Source organism: Sus scrofa, chromosome Y, assembly GCF_054392235.1.
Source record: "Sus scrofa isolate SSC_HxYL_T2T_F1_AM1 chromosome Y, Sscrofa_HxYL_maternal_Yorkshire_Landrace_v2.0, whole genome shotgun sequence".
Taxonomy (NCBI): domain Eukaryota; kingdom Metazoa; phylum Chordata; class Mammalia; order Artiodactyla; family Suidae; genus Sus; species Sus scrofa.
The window spans coordinates 6107601-6126116 of NC_139402.1; the positions used below are offsets into that span (position 1 = coordinate 6107601).

An 18516-nucleotide genomic window follows, 5' to 3' on the forward strand; every position below is an offset into this window, starting at 1 on the left:
AACAGAGCAAAAAACAGAGGTTCTCTGTTCTTTCAAAAGCAAGCCCTCCAGTGAGTCCATAGTTTTGCTTTAGAGTAATTTTTCTGACGTTTGAGATGAAGCCTATGTTAGCTCAAGGATGAGAAGCAGGTACACGGTCTTGGGGTCTATGTCTGCACGATGTATTGACACTGTGTACAAGCCCCTGTATCTTTGTCTTTTGAAGCAAAAAAGCTGAGAACATGTGAAGATGTTGAAACAAAAAATAGCTGTTGGTCCAGGAAACAGGTAACAATTTATAAATCCGCTAAGGAGCAGAATCACCGAACTCACAGTTTCCTGAACGATACAGATAAAAGTGTATCATACATGCTGAAGCTGTTTTATAGGAAGCAGACCCCCCACCAGACGAAAACTGTTGACCACACAGCACATCGACCCTAGACAGGTTGTAACCAGAAGGTTGAGGATGCTAGCTCTCAATTACCTAATGACCAACCAATCAGCAGACCATGAGCTGACCATGCCCTGCTCCTTGATCCATCACTGGGAGACTCCTCGCTGCCCATCCGCTCCCCACCTGCTGCATCCCCTGCCGTGGGGGCACTCAGTCTGGAGGTTATTCACCCACTGTGGCCCCCTTTGCCTGGCAAAGCAATAAAGCTAGTCTTTCCTGCTTCATTCAAAACTCTTGTCTCCAAAATTCAATTCAATACCCATGTGTGGAGGCCAGGCTGTGGCAACACCATCAGAGGAAATGCATATTACTATGCCATTTTATTATTAAAATCTTTCCTAGCACATGGAACAGCAAGATAGTGAATTTTTTAGGGTGATTACGGTGGCTTTGTTCTAATTGTAGGGAAAAAAATGGACAGGTTGATTTCTGTTAATTATTGGGGGAAAAAAAACTCCCCAAATTGTTTGCAAACCCAGTCTTGACAAGCTAGGTTTAAAGATAAAAGAGCCAGTGGTTTTTTGGCAGTTTGGCACAAATGTGATGGGTGAGAAAGAGCTTGAATATATAAACATTTTTTTTTGTCTTTTTGTCTTTTCTAGGGTCACAGCCGCAGCATAAGGAGGTTCCCAGGCTAGGGGTCCAGTTGGAGCTGTAGCCTCTGGCCTACGCCAGAGCCACAGCAATGTGGGATCCAAGCTGCGTCTGTGACCTACACCACAGCTCCCGGCAATGCCAGATCCTTAACCCACTGAGCAAGGCCAGGGATTGAACCCACCACCTCATGATTCCTAGTCGGATTCGTTAACCACTGAGCCATGACGGGAACTCCTACAAACATTTTTTTTAATTTTATTTTTATTAGGAGCTCCCAGGATGGCTCAGCGGTAACAACCCTGACTAGTAACCATGAGGACGCATTTTCCATCCCTGACCTCGCTCAGTGGGTTAAGGATCTGGCGTTGCTGTGATGTGTGGTGTAGGTCACAGATGCGGCTCAGATCTGGTGTTCCTGTGGCTGTGGTGTAGGCTGGCAGGTGCAGCTCTGATTCGACCCCTAGCTTGGGAACTTCCATATGCCACAGGTGCAGCCCTAAAAAGACCAAAAAAAAAAATTATTAAAGTATAGTTAATTTACAATGTTGTGCCAATTTCTGCTGTACAGCAAAGTGCTCCAGTCATATTTTATCCAAAGAGACTGGATAGAGTTCCCTGTGCTGGACAGCAGGACCTCATTGCTCATCATTTTTTAGTATCATGGTTGGCATCTACTAATCCACACTTGAGGGCTGACAACAATGGCAACTTTGCTGGAATGAAGGTCACATCTTTTTTCTCTGAGGATCATTCACCAGGTTAGAGAGATTTTATGTATCTCATTCCATAGATGCGTACATTTATTCAACTCTCTCAATGAACCATCTCACAGGAGGATTTCATGTTTTCTGCTTCTGGTATTTTGAGAGTGGTTAACAGTGGCATATAAACCCCTCTTTTGAGGAAAATGTAGGCAAGGAGAGATATTAGCAGGCCCCCACCCCCACCCCATAGATGGGTTTTCAAACACATTTCTATAAATCGTGCTAAGGGGGAGGGGGAGGGGGAGGGAGGGATGGGGAGTTTGTGGTTGGTAGATGCAAACTACTACACTTGGAATGGATCAACAGTGAGGTCCTGCTGTACAGCTCAGGGAACTATAGCCCATCACTTGTGATAGAACATAATGGAAGCTAATCTAAAAAAGAATGTAGGTATATGGATGAATGGGTCATTCTGCTGTACAGCAGAAATTGGCACAACATTTCATATCAGCTATATTTTAATTTAAAAAAAAGTAAAAATAAGGCACAAGTGAACGCATCTACAGAACAGAAACAGACTCACAGACGCAGAGAACAGACTTGTGGTTGCCAAGGGGGAGGGGGAGTTTGGGGTTAGTAGAAGCAAACGATGACATTTAGAATGGATGAGCAATGAGGTCCTGCTGCACAGGGAACTATATCCAAATTTCTAGTCCATCCATTGGGCTAGTCCATGACGGAAGTAATATAAGTCATATATATCTGACTGGTCACTATACAGCAGCAATTGGCATGCCGCTGTAAATCAACTAACTTTAATAAAAAGAAATTAAAACATAAGGTCTTCACTGTGTGGAAAACTCAGAGCCATGAGATGATGCTCACTTCTGTGGAGCCTGCAGCCTCTAGGTATCTGGAAGTGGTGTCACAGGGGTCTGGTGCTCCTCACTGGCTGACACTAGGTCAATACGACTCGGTTTTCTACGCCCGAGGCCTGGGTAAGCTCTCACCCATCTTTCCGTTCCTCATCGGCATCATCCTTGCTGGATTAGGAGGAGAAAGACGGAGGCCCTGTGCAGGTTCATGTGAATACACAGTTTCCCCACGTGGATGCAAAAGGCAAGAAGGCCACAAGAGCATTTCAACTGATGAAAGTTGAACGTAAAGAAAGGTAGACGGTTTTCATGATCCCCTCGCCTCACGGCCCACAGGTGTGTTTTTGAATACATTTCTATAAATTGGGCTTCGTGTCTGTGCAACCTCATCGCACTGAAAATGACACGGGGCGATGCCTTCTATGGATTCTGACTCAGTTCACAGGTTGACTTGTATGGTGGGATGGCTTACTGAAAAGGAACATTCCAGTTTTCTTCTCTAAGGCTCATTCACCAGATTTTGTATACATGTGGTGAATTATATACATAAGCTATACAATACATATGAACATACAATATATGTTTGTATGTGTTACTATATATGTGTACAATGTATGCATATATAATATGTATATATGTCATTCTTTAGTAGAATGAACCCACAGGCTCTCCAAATCCAGTGACATGCAGGTAGGATGCCACGAAGGTTCATCTGAGGAACAGCCAAGGTTGTAACCCCCAGAAATTTCCAGGGCTAACGGCACAAGGAGAAAGGAGCACAAAGCCTTCACAGAAGGAGACGTCCAAGTCCTGGCCAAGAGCCTTGTACACACAGGGATCCTAAACCACGCTTTCTAGCTCAAGGCATTTTTTAATTGCCCTGTCATTGTCTTGAAATGGAAAACCACCTTTTCAAGAGTTCCCGGGGAACTCAAAACCTGGAGGGTCATGACCACTGATAGGTGAACTTGAAGAAATCCAACAAACTGCTGAACGTGAATAGAAAAGAAGCAGACTCGCAGACACAGCGGACAAACTAGCGGTTACTGGTGGGGGGAACATGGAAGGTAGAAACTGCTGGGTGTCAGGAGGTGACCCAGGGAGTGGAGCCAATATTCCAAGATATTTGGTACATTTTTCCACAGGGAAGCCGAACTGGGTCTTCAGTTTTATTCCCTTTTCTAGGAAGGGAAGAGCCTTTATACAAGTGGAAACATTTTGTGTTTTCTTCCCTGAGAATTGTAACTCTCTTTTGTATTATTTCTACAATGATTTGTAAATGTATTTATTTTTACCTGCCTTTTTTTTCTTTTAAACTGTTTGGGTCAAACTTCTGTAATAGTTATACTATGTTATACATCAGGTTTATAATAATTCTAGATGGATATTTTATAATTCCTTATATGTAAATACTGTATAATACCTTTAGATGGAATGGAACTTTCTTCTATCTCTTTATGGCCACACACCCAGCATATGGAATTGCCCAGGCCAGGGACAGAATCTGAGATGCAGCTGTGGCAACGCCAGATCCTTTAAACCACTGCACCCAGCCAGGGACTGAACCTGCATCTCTGCAGTGACCCGAGCCACTGCACTTGGATTTTTTTTTTTCTCTTTTTGTCTTTTTTTTTGTTGTTGTTGTTTTTGTTGTTGTTGTTGTTGTTGCTATTTCTTTGGGCTGCTCCCGCGGCATATGGAGGTTCCCAGGCTAGGGGTTGAATCGGAGCTGTAGCCACCGGCCTACGCCAGAGCCACAGCAACGCGGGATCCGAGCCGCGTCTGCAACCTACACCACAGCTCACGGCAACGCCGGATCCTTAACCCACTAAGCAAGGCCAGGGATCGAACCCGCAACCTCATGGTTCCTAGTCGGATTCGTTAACCACTGCGCCACGATGGGAACTCCTGCACTTAGATTCTTAACCCACTGTGCCACAGCAGGAATTCGCAGTGTAACTTTTAAGAATGGTATGAATTTTTTTTTTTTTTTTTTTTTTTTTTTTGTCTTTTTGCCTTTTCTAGGGCTGCTCCTGCGGCATATGGGCATATGGAGGTTCCCAGGCTCGGGGTCTAATGGGAGCTATAGCCATAGGCTTACACCACAGCCACAGCAACTAGGGATCTGAGCCGCATTGGCGATGGACACCACAGCTCATGGCAATGCCCGATCCTTAACCCACTGAGCAAGGCCAGGGATCGAACCCATAGCCTCACGGCTCCTAGTAGGATTTGTTAACCCCTGAGCCGACCGGAACTCCTATAAAATTTTTTTTAAACTACATTCTTTTGGCCACACCTGTGGCCTGTGGAAATTCCCAGTCCAGGGATCAAACCTGTGCCCAGCTGCTGCAGTGACAACACAGGATCCTTAACCTGCTGCCCCACAAGGGAGTGCCTCCCATTTTAAAAAAATGGGAACAAAAGAATTCATTCTAAATGGTAAAAATCAACACTTTAAAAAAACTATCTAGACCTCTTGGAGACTTTTTGATCATTAAAATTCTTAAATGGGGTCTTATAAAATAGCTACCATGGTATTATTCCTGATTCTCCATGAGACTCCTTCATATGTGTGTCTATGTCAACAGGATGAGATAGCAGTGATGTACAAGCAAAGTTCCTCTCATGCTGTTTGATCTTATCAACAGCTCTTACGAGGAAACAGCTCAGATAGAAGCTTCGATAGGAATAATACTATTGATCTCAGTTTTCCACTGAGGATAATTATATTCACCAGTCCAATTAAGTAGCTGCTATCAGAACTGGCAGCCAGAAAGAACACTTGAACTCACTCTCCTTGGTTCTTACTCGTCTGCATTGCTTTGAAGATAACTTCATCCTCTTATCTATCACCTGTCACATGGGTGGCCACCAAACGGAGGTCCCAAATAACATTTGCAAATTAAGTGGGTAAATGTATAAACTTGAAGTTATCAGACACGTCCATTGGGACCATCCATGTTCAATAGCCTGTTTTAAATAACTTCAACGATGAGATGGCAAAAGCTCATTCTCACATACATTTTATATCAAGTCAGTGTCAAAAGCATTTTCATCGCCAAGGATGCTCGCTCTTTTCTGTGACATATGAAGGCATCACTGACGGACCCAAAAATGACACATGGGTCCAAAAGAGAACAGTTGTGCCAAAGACACAATATCCATTTTAGGGCAGATGTGTTAATTCCTTATGTAATGTGATCAGAGCCATTTCTTTCAGTTCTCAATCCACAGCATGCTAAAAATACTTTACTAAGTAGGCTGTCCTATTGAGGCCAAATTCTTTGATTCTTTTTTGGACTGAATATTCTCCTTGGCTACCTGCCTCCCAGGAAAAGCCTGGATTCACCCAGCAAATGGAAATCTGACACAATTATGTCAAAACTGCACGTCCGGAAATTATTTCCTTCTGCCTATTTCCTCCTTAAACATTTTAACATAATTAATCGTATTATTTATACATGATATAAATATGTAATTAATCAGACTTGAATGACCCCTGCCGTAACTGAGTTCTTCTCTTCGTGAAGCTGGTATAAAGACAGTAACAGTACATGAGACAGGACTTGAGGCTAAATTTATCCTCAGGAGGTTTTCTCCGGGTCTTAGCACAGTAACAGTGCCCAACTTTTGGAGCAGAATGCCTTTAGCCCCCTGCAGTTACTGACTTCATCACATACCTTCGATGTGGGTGGAGCCACAGTTATGTGCATCCAAGAGTCATCTCTGCCAGCAAGGATTAGACCCATCACTGGAGAAGGGCAGGCACATTTGAACTCAGGTCCACGAGTTCCTCATAATCCAGGCTAACGTCCATTTTTTATTTATTTATTTTTTGTAAGCATTTTCATGTCATTTGTTGCTTTTTAATAGTTACCTCCCCAATACATTTTTTCCCCCCTATGGTATAGCATGGTGACCCAGTTACACATACATGTACACATTCTATTTTTGCACATAATCATGCTCCATCATAAGGGACTAGACATAGTTCCCAGTGTGATACAGCAGGATCTCCTTGCTAATCATTCCAAAGGCAGCAGTTGGTATCTATGAACCCCAAGCTCCCCAAGCACCCCATTCCCTTCCCTCCCCCTTGGGAACCACACGTCTGTTTTTTAAATCAACATTTACGTTTGGAATTCTTTTTAGATTTTCAGAACATGTACTGTGAGAGCACAAAGAGTTCCCATATTTAAGCCTCACTCAGCTCCCCCAAACATTCATATCATGCCACAACCCTGGTTCTTTGGTCAAACATGTAACCATGGGTACCACACCATTGATGAGATTCCGGTTTTAGTGGATTCATGCTACTTGCTTCAACAGACCGATGTTCCAGGTATCTATGACATGCCAGGATAGTGCTTTAGGTGTCTTTGGTTCCCTTATTTTGTTTTTATTTTATTGAAATATAGATGACTTACAAGGTTATGTTTCTTTCAGGTGTACAGCAAAGGGATTCAGTTATACATGTATCCATTCTTTTTCAGATTCTTTTCCTGTATAGGTTATTACAAAATGTCGAGTAGACTTCCTTGTGCTACACAAGTAGGCCCTTGCTGATGATCTATTTTATAGAAAGTAATGGGACATGTTCATTCCATACTCCTAACTTATCCGTCCCCCCCACCTTCCCCCTTTGGTAACCATAAATTTTTTCTCTGTATCTATGAGTCTTTTTCTGTTTTGTAACTAAGTTCCCTCATATCACAGTTTAGATTTCACATAGAAGGGATATCATATGACATTTGCCTTTCTCTGACTTAGTGTGATAATCTCTCGGTCCATTCATGTTGCTGCAAATGGCATGATTTCATTCTTTTTTATGGCTGAGTACTATTCCACATATACCACATCTTCTTAATCCATTCCTCTGTGGATGGACATTTAGGTTACTTCCATGTCTTCACTATTGTATGTACGTATCTTTTCTAAATAAATCTCACAGTAACAGGCACATGTGCTGAACCTGAGACAGATAGTGTTCAGTTAATTGTCTTAGCTTTGGGTGCCTTACAACTGACCCCCAGGTACAAAAAGAAGGACCATCTGATCAGAAGGATGGCTGAGTTCCATTCTTCCGCTGTGTCAACCTTTTTCGCTGTGAGCAAAACATGTTTGCTGCAGAATCTGTTCCTTTATCACTCTCATTCTGATTCAAGCCAATTACATATTATATGTAAATGCCGAATAACCAATCAAGTGTCTCACCTACCAAAACTCTCAAAATCCAGTAGTTGCAGTTTAATGGTAAGAAGCGTATATACAATGTTTCTTTGTCCAGCTGGGTCAAGAATACTTTCTAGGTAAACCTGAAGAGACAGAGAGAGACTCAAAGAATAGAACAATTTAAATCGTCTCTTTAAAATCTGAACATTTAGCATAAATCCCAACTCAAAGTACTTCTGAGTAAACTTAAGGTAGATAGATGCTGATGGCTATGCCTGGTAGTTGTGCAATGAGTAGTGGCAGGTTTCTTCAGGGAATTGTATCAATGCTTAGCACACCATAAAAATAGAATTCATGGATTGCCTATTGCTAGAAGAAAACTGGCTGTGTTTCTGAACCATATTTTGAAAAGGTGGTATTTCTCTGAGAAAATATTTCAAGGTTTAGAGGATAATACTTGTTATTTTTATCTGTAAATATTATTTTTCTCATATTACCATTTTGAATAGATACTTATCACAACCCAGGAATGTGGCTTTCTAAATATCACGGAACGATGTATGCAAAGAAATCTATCTGAGGGTAAATGTTTGGACCAGGTCCCAAAAGCATCAATTATTAAACCACTTGATTTGCTTTATTAAATCTCACCAACTGCTGTTCACACCTAAACAGTCATCATTTTCAGAGCATCAGTTTGATCTCTGGGCATAATACGATTTCCCAGTTCAGGATTATATATTCAAACCTTAATCTCTTTTTAAGATATTACAGAATTTGCACCTGCAATTTTTTTTATCCCAACTGCCTGGCTCTGTTGGTAAAGATACTTTGATTATAAATATCAGAAATTCTCTGGAGATGGATTAGGGAAAATGGAACGCAAACACATCTTAGGGTTACCACCGCTAGTCTGCCCCTCCCTCCATAAAACCTGTGATGAAATATCTCTCCTGCTGTTTGTTGCATTCATTATAAATGGTTAAACCAGCAGAAGGACCCCCCAACTGACACTGTTCGACAAATAACTCAACTTTGTAGAGCTTACATAAATGCTGTCCCTGAAACCAAATGCTGCCTTTTAATTGTCATGCACTTAGTTTTGAGTCAGGTCCTGTGATTTGGTGGGTCTGCTCTTTTGTTCTTATGTATTATGGTTGTAAATCAAATAATATCCCCAGGAGAAATTTTTAATAATTCATCACTTCATTAATTTTTTAATTGCAGTCTAGTTGATTTACAATGGTGTGTTAGTTTCAGGTGGAGAGCAAACTGTCTGTTACATACACACCATACATACACACACACACATATATATACATACACACACACATATAAACACACACATATGTATATGTGTGAGTGTATGTGTGTGTATTTTCAGAGTCTTTTCCATTACAGATTATTACAGGATATTGAATAGAGTTCCCTGTGCTGGACAGTAGGTCCTTGTTGTTTACCTCTTTTATGTATAATAGTGTATATCTGTTAATCCCAAACTCCTAATTTATCCTTTCTATGTCTATGAGTCTGTATCAGTTGTGTAAATAAGTTCCTTTGTAAGGAATATTAAATAGTAGCTTAAGTAAGATGAAAGACCTATCTCACATGCTTCAAAAACTGGTTACTGGTTTTTCTTCAGTGATTTTTATTTTTTCCATTATATTTGGCTTACAGTGTTCTGTCAATTTGCTACAGTACAGCAAAGAGACCCAGTCATACATACATATATCCATTCTTTTTCTCACATTTTCCTCCATCATGTTCCATCACAAGTGACTGGATATAGTTCCCTATGCTATACAGCAGGTTCTCGTGGCTTAGCCACTCCAAAGGCAATAGTTTGCATCTATTAACCCCAAAATCCCCATCCATCCCACTCCCTCCCCATGGCCCTTGACAACCACAAGTCTGTTCTCCAAGTCCATGAGTTTCTTTTCTGTGGAAAGCTTCATTTGTGCCATATATTAGGTTCCAGATATATGGTTACCTGTCTTTATATTATCTCTAGAAAGGCTGTGAAGACCGCAAGGACAAAATCTGTCTTGGCCATTTATAGTCCCCCCCAAGTAAAATCTTCATTTTTAAAACCCTTTTTGCACATTGGTGTGTGCAGCCAGTTCTCAGGAGAGAAGGATGACTACTTTGCACCTCCTCGACAGAGCTGAACGGCAAAATCTCTGGAAGAAGCTTTGCTGATACCATCACTTGCTACCTGCAGAATCTGAGCCACTCAATCGTCTCAGCAAAAGAGTCCTTCCCAGAAACAAACACAGTTCATTATTCCTTGTTGTCAACATGCACCCAAACTATCTCACGAGTTGTCAGCCTGCCACTGCAGAGAAGTGACACATTGTGACAACCATCTATTTGTTGATTTTGGCATTTACTCTGTGTCTAACAAGCACATGGTAAGATATTAGGTCTTTTTTTTTTTTTTTTTTTTCATTCCATCATGTCTCTTTTCCATATGAGCTAATTTTCTGGCTCAGGTCATGCATGATGCCAGATTCTGGTGAGGTCCCCACGCGATGTCTTGAGTCACATACCAAGTGCCACAAGTGGGCAACCAACAAGAGCTGGGATTTCTGCTGACTTTGAGAAGTGGAAACCATCAGCCAGTTAAGAAGCTATCGGCAGATATGTACGTCCATATACATCATGCATTTTGACCATAAGCACTCATTAGAATATCTAAAAACACTACTTTATCAGAGACAAGCCTAGATTATCCTGGTAGCAGTAGCCTTAGAAAATCTCCACCAATCTTTTTCTTTTTAAGGTTGCACCTGTGGCATAAGGAAGTTCCTGGGCTAGGGGTCACATCACAGTTGCAGCTGTGGCCTACGCCACACCTTGTGCCAACGTCGGGTCTTTAATCCACTGAAGGAGGCCAGGGATTGAACCTGCACCCTCACAGATACAAGGTCAAGTTCTTAACCTGCTGAGCCACAACAGGAACACCTCTATCAATTTGTTATACAAAGTTCACATTTCTCAAAAAATCATGCAGTATCAGTAAAAAAATGTAGGGTTTTTTTTTTCTTTTTTTTTTTTTTGGTCTTTTCTAGGGCCACTCCCATGGCATATGGAGATTCCCAGGCTAGGGGTCTAATCGGAGCTGTAGACACCGGCCTACACCAGAGCCACAGCAACTCGAGATCCAAGCCGCGTTTGCAACCTACACCACAGCTCACAGCAACGCCGGATCGTCAACCCACTGAGCAAAGCCAGGGATCGAACCCGCAACCTCATGGTTCCTAGTCGGATTCGCTAACCACTGCGCCATGACGGGAACTCCTAAAAAAAAATATGCTAAGAAAGGGCCAGTGTCATATTTCCCATTGTGGCTCAGCTGTAAAAAATCTGACAGGTATCCACGAGGACATAGGTTTGATCCCTGACCCTGCTCAGTGGGTGGAGAATCCAGTGTTGCTGTGAGCTGTGGTGTAGGCGGGCAGCTGCAGCTCCACTTCGACCCCCAGCATGGGAACTTCCATATGCTGCAGGCGTGGCCCTAAAAAGCAAAAAAAAAAAAAAAAAAAAAAAAAAAAAAAAAAATTTAAAAATTAAAAAAAAAATGCTAGCATCATTAAGAAAAATCAAACTGTCCAAATGTTGGATTTAAACATGATGTAAAGGAGTTACCATTGTGGTACAGCAGGCTAAGGCTAAGGCTCCAGCAATGATGCAGCTATGGCTTAGGTAACAGCCAAGGCTCCAGTTAGATCGCTGGCCCAGGAACTCCCATATGCCACAAGTACAGCCCTAAAAAAATGATTTGATCCAAGAGTAAAAACTTCTAACCCTAAGATAAATAAATTCTGGGGCTGTAACATACAGTGGGGTGACTGTAATTAATAAGATTGCTTTATATATTTGAAAGTTGGTAAGAAAATAGATTTTTAATGTTTTCATCATGAGAAAAAAATATTGTACCTACAGTAGTGATGGATGTTAACTAGACTTATTGTGGCGATGATTTCAAAATACATAAGTATTGGAATCATGCTGAATACTTGAAACTAATACATCTTACATGTCATTAGAGATCAATACAGATAAATAAAAAGTTAAAAAACATTATTTCTATCTCTACTCATCTGTACATTATGAACTTGAAAAATGTAATGTACACACAAGATTATTAAGGCATATTAAGCCATGGGTTATTGAGTTGATTAAAAATATTTGTAAAAGGGTTAAGGACTTATGTTTTAGAAACTTTACCAAAATAGGTAAGCTAAGGATTACAAAGTCAAATTCAAAATCAATGGGAGATAAATGACTTCGAAGTAAAAATCACTTTACACAAGCATTCAAACCATATAAGCAATCCACATGGTTAATTAACAAGAAAACCCTTTTTCATCAACACTTTGTTTTAAAGTAGCTGTATAAATGGGAAAATAAAATGGAAATGAAAAGTAGTAAAATTATAGCTTTGAATTAAATGCCATTTGAAGGCAAATTAAGATGGCACCTTGATTTTTTACTTTATCAAAAAGTTTCAAACTTTTACTTGTGATAATTAATCAAAAATGCTTATTACCTTCAATTCCCACTCCCCTACCCACACAACCTCTTTCAAGATTTTCTCACTTTTGAGAAATGAATTCTTTTTGTTAGGGCCTGTAATGAAGATTAATAGTTTAAACATTGCTTATACAGTTGTTAAAATGGTAAGGAAAAAAAATCACTATTATTAAAAATTCGAAAATGTTCTCATGTTCTCTCTCAAGCCAAAAACCTGACTGTATTTCCTGCTTTTGTGTCAACATGTAAGTACTTTAAGGGAAATCACAGTGACTCAGTATGTTTGACTGGATAAAAGAAAGGCTGAGATAGTTCAATTAAAAGTTTATAAGTGAAATTGTTAAAGAAATGCAAATCAGAGATACAAAAATGTACCACCTCACACCACTCAGAATGGCCATTATTAATGAGTCTACAAATAACAAACGCTGAAGAAGGTGTGGAGAAAAGAGAACGCTCCTACATGGGTGTGGGAACATAAATTGGTGCAGCCACTATGGAAACAGTATGGAGGTATCTCAGAAAACTAAATATAGAACTACCATATGACCCAGCAAGCCTACTCTTGGGCATATATACGGACAAAACTACAATTCAAAAAGATATATGCCAGCCCAGTGTTCATAGCAGCACTATTCACAATAGCCAAGACAAGGAAGCAACTTAAGTGTCCATCAACAGATGAAAGGATTAAGAAGATGTGGTACTTATACACAATGGAATACTACTCAGCCATAAAAGAGAACCAAATGATGCCATTGGCAGAAAGATGGGTATAACTAGATATTCTCATACTAAGGGAAGTAAGTCAGAAGGAGAAAGATAAGTACCATATGATATCATTTATATGTGGAATCTAAAATATGGTACAAATGAACCTGTCTACAGAACAGAAACAGATTGACAGACATAGAGATCAGATTTGTAGTTGCAAAGGGGGGAGGAGAAGGGAGTGCGATGGACAGGAAATCTGGGGTTAGTAGATGCAAACCATGACATTTAGAATGGATAAGCAATGAGGTCCTGCTGCACAGCACAGGGAAATCCATCCAATCTCTCAGGATGATGGAAGAAAATATTAGAAAAAGAATGTATGTATATGTATGACTGGGTCACTTTGCTGCACAGCAGAAATTGGCATAACATTGTAAATCAACTATAATTTACAAAATCACTAAAAATTTTATAAGTGAACTATCTATTCATCATTAAGGAAGATCTGATCAGACTAATAATTAGATTCAGGTATAAAATAAGGGATCTAGTTGGCTCTACAGCTTCCAAGGATCCTTGACAAATTCTGTCAAAGAATTATCAGCTCTAAAACATCCACTTATGATAAAAAAAAAACTCTCCAGAGGAGTTTCCACTGTGGCCGGCAGTAATGAAACCAGCAAGTATCCATAAGGATATGGGTTCAATCTCTGGCCTCCCTCAGTGGGTTAAGTAGCCTGCATTGCTGTGGTTGTGGTATAGGCTGCAGCTCTGATGTGACTCCTAATCTGGGAACCTCCATATGCTGCAGGTACAGTTCTAAAAAGAAAACACACACACACAAACTCTCCAGAAAGTGGGCATAGAGGGAACGTATCTCAATATAATAAAGGCCATATATGACAACCCACAGCGAATGTCATTCTCAATGGCAATAACCTGAAAATCTCCTCTAAGATCTGGAAGAAGACAAGGATGTCCCCTCCCATCAGCCACTTTTACTTAACATAGTTTTGGAAGTTCTAGCCACAGCAATCAGAGAAGAAAAAGAAATAAAAGGAATCTAAATTGGAAAGCAAGATATGAAACTGTCACTGTTTGCAAATGACATGATACTATATAGAGAGAGTCCCAAAGATGCCACCAGAAAACCACTAGACCTCATAAATGAATTTGGTAAAGCTGTAGGATATGAGACTAATATACCCAAATGTATTACATTTCTATAAACTAACAAACTATCAGAAAGAGAAATTAAAGAAATAATCCCATTTACCATCACATCAAAAAGAATAAACTAGGAGTAAACCTGCTTAAAGAGACCATAGAACTGTACTCTGAAAATTATAAGGCACTGATGAAAGAAATTGAAGATGACACAAACAGTTGGAAAGATATACTATGTTCTTGGGTTGAAAGAATCAATATGGTCAAAATGACTACACTACCCAAGGCAATCAACAGAGTCAATGCAATCCTTATCAACCTACCAATGGCATTTTTCACAGAACTGGAACGAAACAATTTTAAATTTGCACGGAAACACAAAAGACCCCAAAGAGTCAAAGCAATCCTGAGAAAGAAAAATGATGCTGGAGGAATCAAGCGCCTTGACTTCAGACTACACTACAAAACTATAGTCATCAAGGAAGTTCCCCTGTGGTATAGAGGTTAAGGATCTGGCATTGCCACAACTGTGGCCCAGGTTGCAACTGTGGTACAGATTTGATCCCTGGCCTGCCAAATTTCCACATGCCTTGGGTGTATTCAAAAAACAAATAAACAAACAAAAAAACCTACAGTCGTCTCAGCAGTATGTTACTGGAACAGAAACAGAAACATAGATGAATGGAATAGGACAGAAAGCCCAAAAGTAAACCCATGCCCTATGGTCAATTAATCTACAACAAAAGAGGCAAAAACATCGAGTGGTGAAAAGACTGTCTCTTCAATAAGCAAAGGGAAAACTGGACAGCTACATGTAAAAAATGAAGTTAGAACATTCTCTAACACCGTCCACAAAAATAAACTCAAAATGGATTGAAGACCTAAATGGAAGACTGGCTACTATAAAATTCTGAGAGGAAAACATAGGCAGAACACTCAAACATAAATCACAGCAATATGTTTTTGGATCTGTCTCCTAGAGTAATGGAGAGAAAAGCAAAATATAAACACAACAATAAACAAATGGGACCTACTTAAATTTAAAAGCTCTTGTTTGGCAAAGGAAATCATAAACAAAATGAAAAGGCAACCTAAAGAATGGGAAAAAATATGTGTAAACAATGTGACAGACAAGGGATGAATTTCCAAAATATACAAACATCTCCTGCAGCTCAATATATAAAAAAAAAACTCAAAACAACAACAAAAAAACCAAACAACCCCTCAAAAATGGGCAGAAGACCCAAATAGACATTTCTCCGAAGAAGACATACAGATGGCCAACAGGTGCATGAAAACATACTCAATATTGTTAACTACTAGAGGCATGCAAATCAAAACCATGATGAGATATTACCTCACACCTGTCAGAATGACCACTGTCAAAAAGAACACAAGTAACAAATGCTGGAGAGAGTGTGTAGAAAAGGAATCCCTCCTACACTATTGGTGGGAATGTAAATCCATCCAATTTACATGGAGGTTTCTCAAAACACCAAAAAAAAAAAAAAAAAAAAAGAAGAAGAACTACTGCATGAACCAGCAATTCCCACTGAAAAAAACAAAGAGATTAATTTGAAATGATGCATACACCCCAATGTTCATAGTCCTGTATTCACAATTTGCCAAGACATGGAAGCAACCTAAGTGTCCATCAACAGAGGCATGGATAAAGACAATGTGGTACATATGGAATACTACTCAGCCCTTAAAAAGAACAAAATTCTGCCACTTCCAGCAACATGGATGACTTGGAGGGTATTATGCTTAGTGAAAAGTCATTCAGAGAAAGACAAATATAGTATGATATCAGTTCTATGTGGCATCTAAAAAAAGAACAAATTAGTGAATATATTAAAAAAAGAAGCAGACTGACAGAGACAGAGAACAAACTAGTGGTGACCAGTGGGGAGAGGGAAGGTGCAAGGTGCAGGATGGGGGAGGGGAGTAAGAGGTACATACTCTTAAGTAGAAAATAAGCTACAAGAGTATATGGTACAGCATGGGGAACAGAGCCAATACTGTATAATAACTAAATGGGGAGTTCTCACTGTGGCTCAACAGGTTCAAGACGCAACAATGTCTCTATGAGGGTGCGGGTTTGATCCCTGGCCTTGCTCAGTGGGTTAAGGATCTGGCATTGCCACAAGCTGTGACCAAGGTCACAGATGTGGCTTGAATCTGATATTCCCTGGCTGTAGCATAGACGGAGAGTTGCAGCTTTGATTCAACCCCTAGCCCAGGAATTTCCATATGCTGCAGGTGCAGCCATTAAAAAAAAAAAGAAAAAAACAAACAAACTTATAAATGGAATATAACGTATAAAAACTGGGACGAACTAGAATGTGCACCTGGAACTTACATAATATTGCAGAGCCATTATATGGCGTCAATCAAAAAAATAAGAAGCTCTGCACTGTGCTTGGTCCTAGCTGTTTGGGGACAAATCATAATATCTGAACACTGGCAAACTTGTGTCCTTTTGGGTTTTGTTTTGTTTGTTTGGTTGGTTGGTTGGTTGTTCCAGCATCCGAGGCAAGTGGAAGTTCCCAGGCCAGGGACTGAATTGGAACCACAGCCGCAATCTATACCACAGCTGTGACAACACCAGATCCTTAACCTGCTACACCACAGGGAGAATGCCCTTTGGGGACTTTTGAGAAACCCCAATAGCCAGCACCTCTATTATGCATGTAGGATCTGAAAAAATAAAATGAGGAACTGGACGTGAAATAAGCCAGGTGAATGCTAAACGTCACCCTTACTAAAGATGGAAGTGTGAGTGGGGGTTTTGTTCTATTCTGTTCCCTTTCACCCCATTCTGTTCATTCTACGCTAGTCTATCGTATTCTACACCTGTGCACAGGTGGGCTTTCCAGTACTGCACCCCAGGATTACATACATGTGTACACACAGTCGAAGAGAGCAGCTGAATGGACACTGTCCATTCCCCACCTGAGACGCCTGGGCGCATATATGTAGCACAACTGAATATGAGAAACAAGAGGGCATGGCTCCTGCTGACCTTTGCAGAAGCAGGAGGGATAAGAAGAAAAGGAGTGTGAGCAGGAAGGGGACGGATAGAAGAAAACCAAGGAGAAGACGAGAGAAGGGACGGGCCGGGCCAAGGCGAGCCAAGACTAGAAGGAAGATTGGCCCTGGGTTATCCCTGTTAGATGAAGAAGATATCTGAGGAGGGCCAGGGATGCAGGAAGAGGCTGCATTCAAGTGGATACCCTGCAGGTGTCTTTCCCCATGGGGGTACCAAGCAGTATTGGAAATAGGTACTTCTCCAAAAACGTACCTGCAGAGAAAAGAGGGAATGCGTCTAGATGACGACGGCGCAGATATCCTGATTTTACACATGCGAGTGCATTTGCCCTCAGAATGTTTGTCCTGCCTGTGTACATCCAGAGGAGGTTTAATGGAACACTGGCAGGTATGCAGGCTGTTCCACACAAGTGCTCCTGGCTACTGCGTGAACCCGAGAGCTACGGCTTTCCTTCGCAAATGTCATAAACTTTCCCAACCTGGGGTGTTGATCCATGACACAGATTATGCTTTGTGTCTTCATGAACTCATTTTATTTATCATGAGTGCAATAATAAAACTCATTCCTCACATAGCTTCCTCTTTGAATTACATACTTTTGGAAAACAATTTGTCCATGACTAAAAGTCCACGCATATAATTTTTTTTTTGGCTGTGCCTGGTGCATGTGTAAATTCCTGCACCATGGATCGAACCTGCACCGCAGCAGTGCACTCAAGCCATAACACTGGATCCTTAACCACTAGGTCACCAAGGAACACTTTTTATTTGGGCATGCACATGATTTTAATGGATGCACACCCCAGGTGTTTTGGGGTGGGGATGGAAAGGCAGACTTGATGAGAACGACCTTAAAAGGACTTGTTTATTGGGGTTCACTGGAATTCCCATTTTAATTTTCTCTCTCACAGCTCTCTCAGTAGGGAAGTCAGGGAGACGCACTCCAAGTGCTTTATCATCTTTCTTTAAAGAGGAGATCATTCTAAGATGCTCCATCAATCACAGCTCAGAAGAAAATCTTGAACAGGAAAGGAAAAGACATCCTTCTTTCCATCAACTGAGTTTTAAGCAACACCTGGTTTATGGGGCTACAGCAGTGGATGAAACAAAGTATTAAAAAAGAAAAAACAAAAAAACCAATGTTCCCATTGTGGCTCAGCAGGTTAAGAACCCGGTCAGTATCCATGAGGACACGAGTTCAATCCCTGGACTTCCTCAGTGGGTTAAGGATCTGGCATTGCTGTAAGCTGCAGCATAAGTT

At 40.7% G+C, this 18516-nt stretch overlaps 1 long non-coding RNA gene across 5 annotated transcripts in view; it reads right to left on the reverse strand.

The window, feature by feature from the left end:
* The window catches only part of LOC102164143 (uncharacterized), a 358716-nt gene that overhangs the window by 192350 nt on the left and 147850 nt on the right, over positions 1-18516 (reverse strand). The gene's annotated exons all lie outside the window — the stretch shown is intronic.